This window comes from Heterodontus francisci, chromosome 28, assembly GCF_036365525.1.
Source record: "Heterodontus francisci isolate sHetFra1 chromosome 28, sHetFra1.hap1, whole genome shotgun sequence".
Lineage (NCBI taxonomy): Eukaryota > Metazoa > Chordata > Chondrichthyes > Heterodontiformes > Heterodontidae > Heterodontus > Heterodontus francisci.
In genome coordinates, this window is record NC_090398.1 from 11110128 (window position 1) to 11124325 (window position 14198).

Sequence of the window (14198 nt, forward strand, 5' to 3'; positions counted from 1 at the left end):
GTAAAAACTGGTAAAAAGTGATGACGGAGGTGATGCAATCCAGTTTAAGATTGAAACAATGCGATCATGCAAAGCAGACGTCTTGCTGCAACTGAAAGAATTGCCGCTCAGAATGGACATAACTTGCAACGAAAAGGGCTGCCAGAGTCTTGGCTCTCCACAGCCAAAGTACATAGCTTTGAATTCTTGAGGACACTGCACAAACACCACTGTGATAAAGGCAATAGACAAAAAGTGCTTGAACAAGGACTTGAACCCTGGACCCTCAGATTAAAAGTCTGATGTTCTACCTACTGAGCTATCCAGGCTCAGACACTGCTCCCACACTGCGCCCTTCAGTGGCTGAGAACTAACAGTGCAACACGATCCATCTTCTGCACTAGCTTCTCGCATTTTACTCTCACACCCATGCATTCACTGCCTCCCACACTTTTCATTACGCAAATAATCTCCAGTCGTCCAAATGGACGCACTTTCACCTTATATCTTTCGTCGGTCTGTCTCACTCAACGTAACAATTCAACTTTCCGGCTGTTTATACATCCTTGAGAGAGCGACTGAAAGAGCAAATAAGAGAAGTGAAAAGACACTGACACCTAAGTTTAAGGCCATCCCAAAGTCTCCGAGCGATATTATCGCTATTATGAATACTTTGGCATCTGTCTTTACCAAGGAAGAAGATGCTTCCAAGGGCACAGTGAAACATGAAGTCATTAACACATTACAAACATTTCAAATTGACAAAGACGCGGTAATAGAACGGCTCCCGATAATAAAAGTTGATCAAACACCAGGGCTGAATCAGGTACATCCAGGCTTAATCTTGTTGTAGCATACGCGATCCTGAGGGGAGTTGATAGAGTGGATACGAGGAGAGATCGGCTTCACCTTCCACAGATGCTGCCTGAATAGTGGAATATTTCCATCATTTTCTTTTCTGTAATAGAAATTGTCCTTGCTCTACCTCGAGCTGGGGATCATAAAAGGAGCGTTAGTGGATATATTCTACATGATGAGGCTTTTTGATAGTTTAAAGAAGGAGAACCTGTCCAGTGGCAGAGCTTTCAGCAAAGAAATGGGCACAGATTCAAGTTGATTGGCAAAATAATCAGAGGCGAGCTGTAGAAACACTTAGTTTTATGCCCCCATTTTGTTGGAATCTGCAGTGCACTGTCTGAAATGACGGTGGAGATTGAACCATAAGTAATCTTCAAAGTGCTTTGGTCTGCAGCCTGAAGAACGTAAAGGTTTAGGGAAAACAGAGCTGGTATATATGACGACGCACACGTATTCGAAGAACCGTCACAGGTATCAAGCGTGGAACGGCAACCTGTGCTGTAAGTTTTTTTGTCTCTGTGAATGCAGGAAAAGCATGGAAAATCCTGTTATTATTTCAAAACCAACTTAAGCATGTCATTTCCCGAAGAGATTTTGAAGGGCAATGGAGTGATATTTGTCGCGTGAAGTGAATTAAACTTTAATTTGCTAAGCTGATGATTGATAAGGAAATTTTGAAGAATAAAGCTGGATAACAAGAACAAAAGCGAAATAGTGAGGATTGTGGAAATCTGAAATCAAAACCGAGAGTGCAAAAAAGACAAAGCAGGTCTGGCAGCATGTGTGGCGAGAAAAATAGAGTTAACGTTTCAGGTGCGTGACAATACATCAGAATAATAACAACGATGTTCAACTGCCTTATTTGTGTATGTAAAAACTGGTAAAAAGTGATGACGGAGGTGATGCAATCCTGTTTAAGATTGAAACAATGCGATCATGCAAAGCAGACGTCTTGCTGCAACTGAAAGAATTGCCGGTCAGAATGGACAAAACTTGCAACGAAAAGGGCTGCCAGAGTCTTGGCTCCCCACAGCCAAAGTACATGGTTTTTAATTCTTGAGGACACTGCACAAACACCACTGTGATAAAGGCACAAGACAAAGAGCGCCTGAACAGGGACTTGAACCCTGGACCCTCAGATTAAAAGTCTGATGCTCTACCGACTGAGCTATCCAGGCTCAGACACTCAACCCGCACTGCGCCCTTCAGTGGCTGAGAACTAACAGTGCAACACGATCCATCTTCTGCACTAGCTTCTCGCATTTTACTCTCACACACATGCATTCACTGCCTCCCACACTTTTCATTACGCAAATAATCTCCAGTCGTCCAAATGGACGCACTTTCACCTTATATCTTTCGTCGGTCTGTCTCACTCAACGTAACAATTCAACTTTCCGGCTGTTTATACATCCTTGAGAGAGCGACTGAAAGAGCAAATAAGAGAAGTGAAAAGACACTGACACCTAAGTTTAAGGCCATCCCAAAGTCTCCGAGCGATATTATCGCTATTATCAATACTTTGGCATCTGTCTTTACCAAGGAAGAAGATGCTTCCAAGGGCACAGTGAAACATGAAGTCATTAACACATTGCAAACATTTCAAATTGACAAAGACGCGGAAATAAAACGGCTCCCGATAATAAAAGTTGATCAAACACCAGGGCTGAATCAGGTACATCCAGGCTTTATCTTGTTGTAGCATACGCGATCCTGAGGGGAGTTGATAGAGTGCATACGAGGAGAGATCGGCTTCACCTTCCACAGATGCTGCCTGAATAGTGGAATATTTCCATCATTTTCTTTTCTGTAATAGAAATTGTCCTTGCTCTACCTCGAGCTGGGGATCATAAAAGGAGCGTTAGTGGATATATTCTACATGATGAGGCTTTTTGATAGTTTAAAGAAGGAGAACCTGTCCAGTGGCAGAGCTTTCAGCAAAGAAATGGGCACAGATTCAAGTTGATTGGCAAAATAATCAGAGGCGACCTGTGGAAACACTTAGTTTTATGCCCCCATTTTGTTGGAATCTGCAGTGCACTGTCTGAAATGACGGTGGAGGTTGAACCATAAGTAATCTTCAAAGTGCTTTGGTCTGCAGCCTGAAGAACGTAAAGGTTTATGGAAAACAGAGCTGGCATATTTGACGACGCACACATATTCGAAGAACCGTCACAGGTATCACGAGTGGAACGGCACCCTGTGCTGTAAGTTTTTTTGTCTCTGTGAATGCAGGAAAAGCATGGGAAATCCTGTTATTATTTCAAAACCAATTTAAGCATGTCATTTCCCAAAGAGATTTTGAAAGGCAATGGAGTGATATTTGTCGCATGAAGTGAATTAAACTTTAATTTGCTAAGCTGATGATTGATAAGGAAATTTTGAAGAATAAAGCTGGATAACAAGAACAAAAGCGAAATAGTGAGGATTGTGGAAATCTGAAATCAAAACCGAGAGTGCAAAAAAGACAAAGCAGGTCTGGCAGCATGTGTGGCGAGAAAAATAGAGTTAACGTTTCAGGTGCGTGACAATACATCAGAATAATAACAACGATGTTCAACTGCCTTATTTGTGTATGTAAAAACTGGTAAAAAGTGATGACGGAGGTGATGCAATCCTGTTTAAGATTGAAACAATGCGATCATGCAAAGCAGACGTCTTGCTGCAACTGAAAGAATTGCCGGTCAGAATGGACATAACTTGCAACGAAAAGGGCTGCCAGAGTCTTGGCTCTCCACAGCCAAAGTACATGGCTTTGAATTCTTGAGGACACTGCACAAACACCACTGTGATAAAGGCAATAGACAAAGAACACCTGAACAGGGACTTGAACCCTGGACCCTCAGATTAAAAGTCTGATGTTCTACCTACTGAGCTATCCAGGCTCAGACACTCAACCCGCACTGCGCCCTTCAGTGGCTGAGAACTAACAGTGCAACACGATCCATCTTCTGCACTAGCTTCTCGCATTTTACTCTCACACACATGCATTCACTGCCTCCCACACTTTTCATTACGCAAATAATCTCCAGTCGTCCAAATGGACGCACTTTCACCTTATATCTTTCGTCGGTCTGTCTCACTCAACGTAACAATTCAACTTTCCGGCTGTTTATACATCCTTGAGAGAGCGACTGAAAGAGCAAATAAGAGAAGTGAAAAGACACTGACACCTAAGTTTAAGGCCATCCCAAAGTCTCCGAGCGATATTATCGCTATTATCAATACTTTGGCATCTGTCTTTACCAAGGAAGAAGATGCTTCCAAGGGCACAGTGAAACATGAAGTCATTAACACATTGCAAACATTTCAAATTGACAAAGACGCGGAAATAAAACGGCTCCCGATAATAAAAGTTGATCAAACACCAGGGCTGAATCAGGTACATCCAGGCTTTATCTTGTTGTAGCATACGCGATCCTGAGGGGAGTTGATAGAGTGCATACGAGGAGAGATCGGCTTCACCTTCCACAGATGCTGCCTGAATAGTGGAATATTTCCATCATTTTCTTTTCTGTAATAGAAATTGTCCTTGCTCTACCTCGAGCTGGGGATCATAAAAGGAGCGTTAGTGGATATATTCTACATGATGAGGCTTTTTGATAGTTTAAAGAAGGAGAACCTGTCCAGTGGCAGAGCTTTCAGCAAAGAAATGGGCACAGATTCAAGTTGATTGGCAAAATAATCAGAGGCGACCTGTGGAAACACTTAGTTTTATGCCCCCATTTTGTTGGAATCTGCAGTGCACTGTCTGAAATGACGGTGGAGGTTGAACCATAAGTAATCTTCAAAGTGCTTTGGTCTGCAGCCTGAAGAACGTAAAGGTTTATGGAAAACAGAGCTGGCATATATGACGACGCACACGTATTCGAAGAACCGTCACAGGTATCACGAGTGGAACGGCACCCTGTGCTGTAAGTTTTTTTGTCTCTGTGAATGCAGGAAAAGCATGGGAAATCCTGTTATTATTTCAAAACCAATTTAAGCATGTCATTTCCCAAAGAGATTTTGAAAGGCAATGGAGTGATATTTGTCGCATGAAGTGAATTAAACTTTAATTTGCTAAGCTGATGATTGATAAGGAAATTTTGAAGAATAAAGCTGGATAACAAGAACAAAAGCGAAATAGTGAGGATTGTGGAAATCTGAAATCAAAACCGAGAGTGCAAAAAAGACAAAGCAGGTCTGGCAGCATGTGTGGCGAGAAAAATAGAGTTAACGTTTCAGGTGCGTGACAATACATCAGAATAATAACAACGATGTTCAACTGCCTTATTTGTGTATGTAAAAACTGGTAAAAAGTGATGACGGAGGTGATGCAATCCTGTTTAAGATTGAAACAATGCGATCATGCAAAGCAGACGTCTTGCTGCAACTGAAAGAATTGCCGGTCAGAATGGACATAACTTGCAACGAAAAGGGCTGCCAGAGTCTTGGCTCTCCACAGCCAAAGTACATGGCTTTGAATTCTTGAGGACACTGCACAAACACCACTGTGATAAAGGCAATAGACAAAGAACACCTGAACAGGGACTTGAACCCTGGACCCTCAGATTAAAAGTCTGATGTTCTACCTACTGAGCTATCCAGGCTCAGACACTGCTCCCACACTGCGCCCTTCAGTGGCTGAGAACTAACAGTGCAACACGATCCATCTTCTGCACTAGCTTCTCGCATTTTACTCTCACACCCATGCATTCACTGCCTCCCACACTTTTCATTACGCAAATAATCTCCAGTCGTCCAAATGGACGCACTTTCACCTTATACCTTTCGTCGGTCTGTCTCACTCAACGTAACAATTCAACTTTCCGGCTGTTTATACATCCTTGAGAGAGCGACTGAAAGAGCAAATAAGAGAAGTGAAAAGACACTGACACCTAAGTTTAAGGCCATCCCAAAGTCTCCGAGCGATATTATCGCTATTGTGAATACTTTGGCATCTGTCTTTACCAAGGAAGAAGATGCTTCCAAGGGCACAGTGAAACATGAAGTCATTAACACATTACAAACATTTCAAATTGACAAAGACGCGGTAATAAAACGGCTCCCGATAATAAAAGTTGATCAAACACCAGGGCAGAATCAGGTACATCCAGGCTTTATCTTGTTGTAGCATACGCGATCCTGAGGGGAGTTGATAGAGTGGATACGAGGAGAGATCGGCTTCACCTTCCACAGATGCTGCCTGAATAGTGGAATATTTCCATCATTTTCTTTTCTGGAATAGAAATTGTCCTTGCTCTACCTCGAGCTGGGGATCATAAAAGGAGCGTTAGTGGATATATTCTACATGATGAGGCTTTTTGATAGTTTAAAGAAGGAGAACCTGTCCAGTGGCAGAGCTTTCAGCAAAGAAATGGGCACAGATTCAAGTTGATTGGCAAAATAATCAGAGGCGACCTGTGGAAACACTTAGTTTTATGCCCCCATTTTGTTGGAATCTGCAGTGCACTGTCTGAAATGACGGTGGAGGTTGAACAATAAGTAATCTTCAAAGTGCTTTGGTCTGCAGCCTGAAGAACGTAAAGGTTTATGGAAAACAGAGCTGGCATATTTGACGACGCACACATATTCGAAGAACCGTCACAGGTATCACGAGTGGAACGGCACCCTGTGCTGTAAGTTTTTTTGTCTCTGTGAATGCAGGAAAAGCATGGAAAATCCTGTTATTATTTCAAAACCAATTTAAGCATGTCATTTCCCAAAGAGATTTTGAAAGGCAATGGAGTGATATTTGTCGCATGAAGTGAATTAAACTTTAATTTGCTAAGCTGATGATTGATAAGGAAATTTTGAAGAATAAAGCTGGATAACAAGAACAAAAGCGAAATAGTGAGGATTGTGGAAATCTGAAATCAAAACCGAGAGTGCAAAAAAGACAAAGCAGGTCTGGCAGCATGTGTGGCGAGAAAAATAGAGTTAACGTTTCAGGTGCGTGACAATACATCAGAATAATAACAACGATGTTCAACTGCCTTATTTGTGTATGTAAAAACTGGTAAAAAGTGATGACGGAGGTGATGCAATCCAGTTTAAGATTGAAACAATGCGATCATGCAAAGCAGACGTCTTGCTGCAACTGAAAGAATTGCCGCTCAGAATGGACATAACTTGCAACGAAAAGGGCTGCCAGAGTCTTGGCTCTCCACAGCCAAAGTACATGGCTTTGAATTCTTGAGGACACTGCACAAACACCACTGTGATAAAGGCAATAGACAAAAAGTGCTTGAACAAGGACTTGAACCCTGGACCCTCAGATTAAAAGTCTGATGTTCTACCTACTGAGCTATCCAGGCTCAGACACTGCTCCCACACTGCGCCCTTCAGTGGCTGAGAACTAACAGTGCAACACGATCCATCTTCTGCACTAGCTTCTCGCATTTTACTCTCACACCCATGCATTCACTGCCTCCCACACTTTTCATTACGCAAATAATCTCCAGTCGTCCAAATGGACGCACTTTCACCTTATATCTTTCGTCGGTCTGTCTCACTCAACGTAACAATTCAACTTTCCGGCTGTTTATACATCCTTGAGAGAGCGACTGAAAGAGCAAATAAGAGAAGTGAAAAGACACTGACACCTAAGTTTAAGGCCATCCCAAAGTCTCCGAGCGATATTATCGCTATTATCAATACTTTGGCATCTGTCTTTACCAAGGAAGAAGATGCTTCCAAGGGCACAGTGAAACATGAAGTCATTAACACATTACAAACATTTCAAATTGACAAAGACGCGGTAATAGAACGGCTCCCGATAATAAAAGTTGATCAAACACCAGGGCTGAATCAGGTACATCCAGGCTTAATCTTGTTGTAGCATACGCGATCCTGAGGGGAGTTGATAGAGTGGATACGAGGAGAGATCGGCTTCACCTTCCACAGATGCTGCCTGAATAGTGGAATATTTCCATCATTTTCTTTTCTGTAATAGAAATTGTCCTTGCTCTACCTCGAGCTGGGGATCATAAAAGGAGCGTTAGTGGATATATTCTACATGATGAGGCTTTTTGATAGTTTAAAGAAGGAGAACCTGTCCAGTGGCAGAGCTTTCAGCAAAGAAATGGGCACAGATTCAAGTTGATTGGCAAAATAATCAGAGGCGAGCTGTAGAAACACTTAGTTTTATGCCCCCATTTTGTTGGAATCTGCAGTGCACTGTCTGAAATGACGGTGGAGATTGAACCATAAGTAATCTTCAAAGTGCTTTGGTCTGCAGCCTGAAGAACGTAAAGGTTTAGGGAAAACAGAGCTGGTATATATGACGACGCACACGTATTCGAAGAACCGTCACAGGTATCAAGCGTGGAACGGCAACCTGTGCTGTAAGTTTTTTTGTCTCTGTGAATGCAGGAAAAGCATGGAAAATCCTGTTATTATTTCAAAACCAACTTAAGCATGTCATTTCCCGAAGAGATTTTGAAGGGCAATGGAGTGATATTTGTCGCGTGAAGTGAATTAAACTTTAATTTGCTAAGCTGATGATTGATAAGGAAATTTTGAAGAATAAAGCTGGATAACAAGAACAAAAGCGAAATAGTGAGGATTGTGGAAATCTGAAATCAAAACCGAGAGTGCAAAAAAGACAAAGCAGGTCTGGCAGCATGTGTGGCGAGAAAAATAGAGTTAACGTTTCAGGTGCGTGACAATACATCAGAATAATAACAACGATGTTCAACTGCCTTATTTGTGTATGTAAAAACTGGTAAAAAGTGATGACGGAGGTGATGCAATCCTGTTTAAGATTGAAACAATGCGATCATGCAAAGCAGACGTCTTGCTGCAACTGAAAGAATTGCCGGTCAGAATGGACAAAACTTGCAACGAAAAGGGCTGCCAGAGTCTTGGCTCCCCACAGCCAAAGTACATGGTTTTTAATTCTTGAGGACACTGCACAAACACCACTGTGATAAAGGCACAAGACAAAGAGCGCCTGAACAGGGACTTGAACCCTGGACCCTCAGATTAAAAGTCTGATGCTCTACCGACTGAGCTATCCAGGCTCAGACACTCAACCCGCACTGCGCCCTTCAGTGGCTGAGAACTAACAGTGCAACACGATCCATCTTCTGCACTAGCTTCTCGCATTTTACTCTCACACACATGCATTCACTGCCTCCCACACTTTTCATTACGCAAATAATCTCCAGTCGTCCAAATGGACGCACTTTCACCTTATATCTTTCGTCGGTCTGTCTCACTCAACGTAACAATTCAACTTTCCGGCTGTTTATACATCCTTGAGAGAGCGACTGAAAGAGCAAATAAGAGAAGTGAAAAGACACTGACACCTAAGTTTAAGGCCATCCCAAAGTCTCCGAGCGATATTATCGCTATTATCAATACTTTGGCATCTGTCTTTACCAAGGAAGAAGATGCTTCCAAGGGCACAGTGAAACATGAAGTCATTAACACATTGCAAACATTTCAAATTGACAAAGACGCGGAAATAAAACGGCTCCCGATAATAAAAGTTGATCAAACACCAGGGCTGAATCAGGTACATCCAGGCTTTATCTTGTTGTAGCATACGCGATCCTGAGGGGAGTTGATAGAGTGCATACGAGGAGAGATCGGCTTCACCTTCCACAGATGCTGCCTGAATAGTGGAATATTTCCATCATTTTCTTTTCTGTAATAGAAATTGTCCTTGCTCTACCTCGAGCTGGGGATCATAAAAGGAGCGTTAGTGGATATATTCTACATGATGAGGCTTTTTGATAGTTTAAAGAAGGAGAACCTGTCCAGTGGCAGAGCTTTCAGCAAAGAAATGGGCACAGATTCAAGTTGATTGGCAAAATAATCAGAGGCGACCTGTGGAAACACTTAGTTTTATGCCCCCATTTTGTTGGAATCTGCAGTGCACTGTCTGAAATGACGGTGGAGGTTGAACCATAAGTAATCTTCAAAGTGCTTTGGTCTGCAGCCTGAAGAACGTAAAGGTTTATGGAAAACAGAGCTGGCATATTTGACGACGCACACATATTCGAAGAACCGTCACAGGTATCACGAGTGGAACGGCACCCTGTGCTGTAAGTTTTTTTGTCTCTGTGAATGCAGGAAAAGCATGGGAAATCCTGTTATTATTTCAAAACCAATTTAAGCATGTCATTTCCCAAAGAGATTTTGAAAGGCAATGGAGTGATATTTGTCGCATGAAGTGAATTAAACTTTAATTTGCTAAGCTGATGATTGATAAGGAAATTTTGAAGAATAAAGCTGGATAACAAGAACAAAAGCGAAATAGTGAGGATTGTGGAAATCTGAAATCAAAACCGAGAGTGCAAAAAAGACAAAGCAGGTCTGGCAGCATGTGTGGCGAGAAAAATAGAGTTAACGTTTCAGGTGCGTGACAATACATCAGAATAATAACAACGATGTTCAACTGCCTTATTTGTGTATGTAAAAACTGGTAAAAAGTGATGACGGAGGTGATGCAATCCTGTTTAAGATTGAAACAATGCGATCATGCAAAGCAGACGTCTTGCTGCAACTGAAAGAATTGCCGGTCAGAATGGACATAACTTGCAACGAAAAGGGCTGCCAGAGTCTTGGCTCTCCACAGCCAAAGTACATGGCTTTGAATTCTTGAGGACACTGCACAAACACCACTGTGATAAAGGCAATAGACAAAGAACACCTGAACAGGGACTTGAACCCTGGACCCTCAGATTAAAAGTCTGATGTTCTACCTACTGAGCTATCCAGGCTCAGACACTCAACCCGCACTGCGCCCTTCAGTGGCTGAGAACTAACAGTGCAACACGATCCATCTTCTGCACTAGCTTCTCGCATTTTACTCTCACACACATGCATTCACTGCCTCCCACACTTTTCATTACGCAAATAATCTCCAGTCGTCCAAATGGACGCACTTTCACCTTATACCTTTCGTCGGTCTGTCTCACTCAACGTAACAATTCAACTTTCCGGCTGTTTATACATCCTTGAGAGAGCGACTGAAAGAGCAAATAAGAGAAGTGAAAAGACACTGACACCTAAGTTTAAGGCCATCCCAAAGTCTCCGAGCGATATTATCGCTATTGTGAATACTTTGGCATCTGTCTTTACCAAGGAAGAAGATGCTTCCAAGGGCACAGTGAAACATGAAGTCATTAACACATTACAAACATTTCAAATTGACAAAGACGCGGTAATAAAACGGCTCCCGATAATAAAAGTTGATCAAACACCAGGGCAGAATCAGGTACATCCAGGCTTTATCTTGTTGTAGCATACGCGATCCTGAGGGGAGTTGATAGAGTGGATACGAGGAGAGATCGGCTTCACCTTCCACAGATGCTGCCTGAATAGTGGAATATTTCCATCATTTTCTTTTCTGGAATAGAAATTGTCCTTGCTCTACCTCGAGCTGGGGATCATAAAAGGAGCGTTAGTGGATATATTCTACATGATGAGGCTTTTTGATAGTTTAAAGAAGGAGAACCTGTCCAGTGGCAGAGCTTTCAGCAAAGAAATGGGCACAGATTCAAGTTGATTGGCAAAATAATCAGAGGCGACCTGTGGAAACACTTAGTTTTATGCCCCCATTTTGTTGGAATCTGCAGTGCACTGTCTGAAATGACGGTGGAGGTTGAACAATAAGTAATCTTCAAAGTGCTTTGGTCTGCAGCCTGAAGAACGTAAAGGTTTATGGAAAACAGAGCTGGCATATTTGACGACGCACACATATTCGAAGAACCGTCACAGGTATCACGAGTGGAACGGCACCCTGTGCTGTAAGTTTTTTTGTCTCTGTGAATGCAGGAAAAGCATGGGAAATCCTGTTATTATTTCAAAACCAATTTAAGCATGTCATTTCCCAAAGAGATTTTGAAAGGCAATGGAGTGATATTTGTCGCATGAAGTGAATTAAACTTTAATTTGCTAAGCTGATGATTGATAAGGAAATTTTGAAGAATAAAGCTGGATAACAAGAACAAAAGCGAAATAGTGAGGATTGTGGAAATCTGAAATCAAAACCGAGAGTGCAAAAAAGACAAAGCAGGTCTGGCAGCATGTGTGGCGAGAAAAATAGAGTTAACGTTTCAGGTGCGTGACAATACATCAGAATAATAACAACGATGTTCAACTGCCTTATTTGTGTATGTAAAAACTGTTAAAAAGTGATGACGGAGGTGATGCAATCCAGTTTAAGATTGAAACAATGCGATCATGCAAAGCAGACGTCTTGCTGCAACTGAAAGAATTGCCGCTCAGAATGGACATAACTTGCAACGAAAAGGGCTGCCAGAGTCTTGGCTCTCCACAGCCAAAGTACATGGCTTTGAATTCTTGAGGACACTGCACAAACACCACTGTGATAAAGGCAATAGACAAAAAGTGCTTGAACAAGGACTTGAACCCTGGACCCTCAGATTAAAAGTCTGATGTTCTACCTACTGAGCTATCCAGGCTCAGACACTGCTCCCACACTGCGCCCTTCAGTGGCTGAGAACTAACAGTGCAACACGATCCATCTTCTGCACTAGCTTCTCGCATTTTACTCTCACACCCATGCATTCACTGCCTCCCACACTTTTCATTACGCAAATAATCTCCAGTCGTCCAAATGGACGCACTTTCACCTTATATCTTTCGTCGGTCTGTCTCACTCAACGTAACAATTCAACTTTCCGGCTGTTTATACATCCTTGAGAGAGCGACTGAAAGAGCAAATAAGAGAAGTGAAAAGACACTGACACCTAAGTTTAAGGCCATCCCAAAGTCTCCGAGCGATATTATCGCTATTATCAATACTTTGGCATCTGTCTTTACCAAGGAAGAAGATGCTTCCAAGGGCACAGTGAAACATGAAGTCATTAACACATTACAAACATTTCAAATTGACAAAGACGCGGTAATAGAACGGCTCCCGATAATAAAAGTTGATCAAACACCAGGGCTGAATCAGGTACATCCAGGCTTAATCTTGTTGTAGCATACGCGATCCTGAGGGGAGTTGATAGAGTGGATACGAGGAGAGATCGGCTTCACCTTCCACAGATGCTGCCTGAATAGTGGAATATTTCCATCATTTTCTTTTCTGTAATAGAAATTGTCCTTGCTCTACCTCGAGCTGGGGATCATAAAAGGAGCGTTAGTGGATATATTCTACATGATGAGGCTTTTTGATAGTTTAAAGAAGGAGAACCTGTCCAGTGGCAGAGCTTTCAGCAAAGAAATGGGCACAGATTCAAGTTGATTGGCAAAATAATCAGAGGCGAGCTGTAGAAACACTTAGTTTTATGCCCCCATTTTGTTGGAATCTGCAGGGCACTGTCTGAAATGACGGTGGAGATTGAACCATAAGTAATCTTCAAAGTGCTTTGGTCTGCAGCCTGAAGAACGTAAAGGTTTAGGGAAAACAGAGCTGGTATATATGACGACGCACACGTATTCGAAGAACCGTCACAGGTATCAAGCGTGGAACGGCAACCTGTGCTGTAAGTTTTTTTGTCTCTGTGAATGCAGGAAAAGCATGGAAAATCCTGTTATTATTTCAAAACCAACTTAAGCATGTCATTTCCCGAAGAGATTTTGAAGGGCAATGGAGTGATATTTGTCGCGTGAAGTGAATTAAACTTTAATTTGCTAAGCTGATGATTGATAAGGAAATTTTGAAGAATAAAGCTGGATAACAAGAACAAAAGCGAAATAGTGAGGATTGTGGAAATCTGAAATCAAAACCGAGAGTGCAAAAAAGACAAAGCAGGTCTGGCAGCATGTGTGGCGAGAAAAATAGAGTTAACATTTCAGGTGCGTGACAATACATCAGAATAATAACAACGATGTTCAACTGCCTTATTTGTGTATGTAAAAACTGGTAAAAAGTGATGACGGAGGTGATGCAATCCTGTTTAAGATTGAAACAATGCGATCATGCAAAGCAGACGTCTTGCTGCAACTGAAAGAATTGCCGGTCAGAATGGACAAAACTTGCAACGAAAAGGGCTGCCAGAGTCTTGGCTCCCCACAGCCAAAGTACATGGTTTTTAATTCTTGAGGACACTGCACAAACACCACTGTGATAAAGGCACAAGACAAAGAGCGCCTGAACAGGGACTTGAACCCTGGACCCTCAGATTAAAAGTCTGATGCTCTACCGACTGAGCTATCCAGGCTCAGACACTCAACCCGCACTGCGCCCTTCAGTGGCTGAGAACTAACAGTGCAACACGATCCATCTTCTGCACTAGCTTCTCGCATTTTACTCTCACACACATGCATTCACTGCCTCCCACACTTTTCATTACGCAAATAATCTCCAGTCGTCCAAATGGACGCACTTTCACCTTATATCTTTCGTCGGTCTGTCTCACTCAACGTAACAATTCAACTTTCCGGCTGTTTATACA

The 14198-nt window shown here is 42.3% G+C and overlaps 9 non-coding genes across 9 annotated transcripts; all 9 read right to left on the reverse strand.

The window, feature by feature from the left end:
* Window positions 1–235: 235 nt before the first annotated feature.
* On the reverse strand, window positions 236–308 carry trnak-uuu (transfer RNA lysine (anticodon UUU)). The gene has a single exon. It is a non-coding gene; the product is annotated as a tRNA-Lys (tRNA).
* Window positions 309–1942: 1634 nt separating this feature from the next.
* Window positions 1943–2015, reverse strand: trnak-uuu (transfer RNA lysine (anticodon UUU)). Its single transcript has one exon. It is a non-coding gene; the product is annotated as a tRNA-Lys (tRNA).
* A 1634-nt stretch (window positions 2016–3649) lies between these two features.
* Window positions 3650–3722, reverse strand: trnak-uuu (transfer RNA lysine (anticodon UUU)). The gene has a single exon. It is a non-coding gene; the product is annotated as a tRNA-Lys (tRNA).
* A 1634-nt stretch (window positions 3723–5356) lies between these two features.
* Window positions 5357–5429, reverse strand: trnak-uuu (transfer RNA lysine (anticodon UUU)). The gene has a single exon. It is a non-coding gene; the product is annotated as a tRNA-Lys (tRNA).
* A 1634-nt stretch (window positions 5430–7063) lies between these two features.
* Window positions 7064–7136, reverse strand: trnak-uuu (transfer RNA lysine (anticodon UUU)). Its single transcript has one exon. It is a non-coding gene; the product is annotated as a tRNA-Lys (tRNA).
* A 1634-nt stretch (window positions 7137–8770) lies between these two features.
* Window positions 8771–8843, reverse strand: trnak-uuu (transfer RNA lysine (anticodon UUU)). The gene has a single exon. It is a non-coding gene; the product is annotated as a tRNA-Lys (tRNA).
* Window positions 8844–10477: 1634 nt separating this feature from the next.
* Window positions 10478–10550, reverse strand: trnak-uuu (transfer RNA lysine (anticodon UUU)). Its single transcript has one exon. It is a non-coding gene; the product is annotated as a tRNA-Lys (tRNA).
* A 1634-nt stretch (window positions 10551–12184) lies between these two features.
* Window positions 12185–12257, reverse strand: trnak-uuu (transfer RNA lysine (anticodon UUU)). The gene has a single exon. It is a non-coding gene; the product is annotated as a tRNA-Lys (tRNA).
* A 1634-nt stretch (window positions 12258–13891) lies between these two features.
* Window positions 13892–13964, reverse strand: trnak-uuu (transfer RNA lysine (anticodon UUU)). Its single transcript has one exon. It is a non-coding gene; the product is annotated as a tRNA-Lys (tRNA).
* Window positions 13965–14198: the final 234 nt, after the last annotated feature.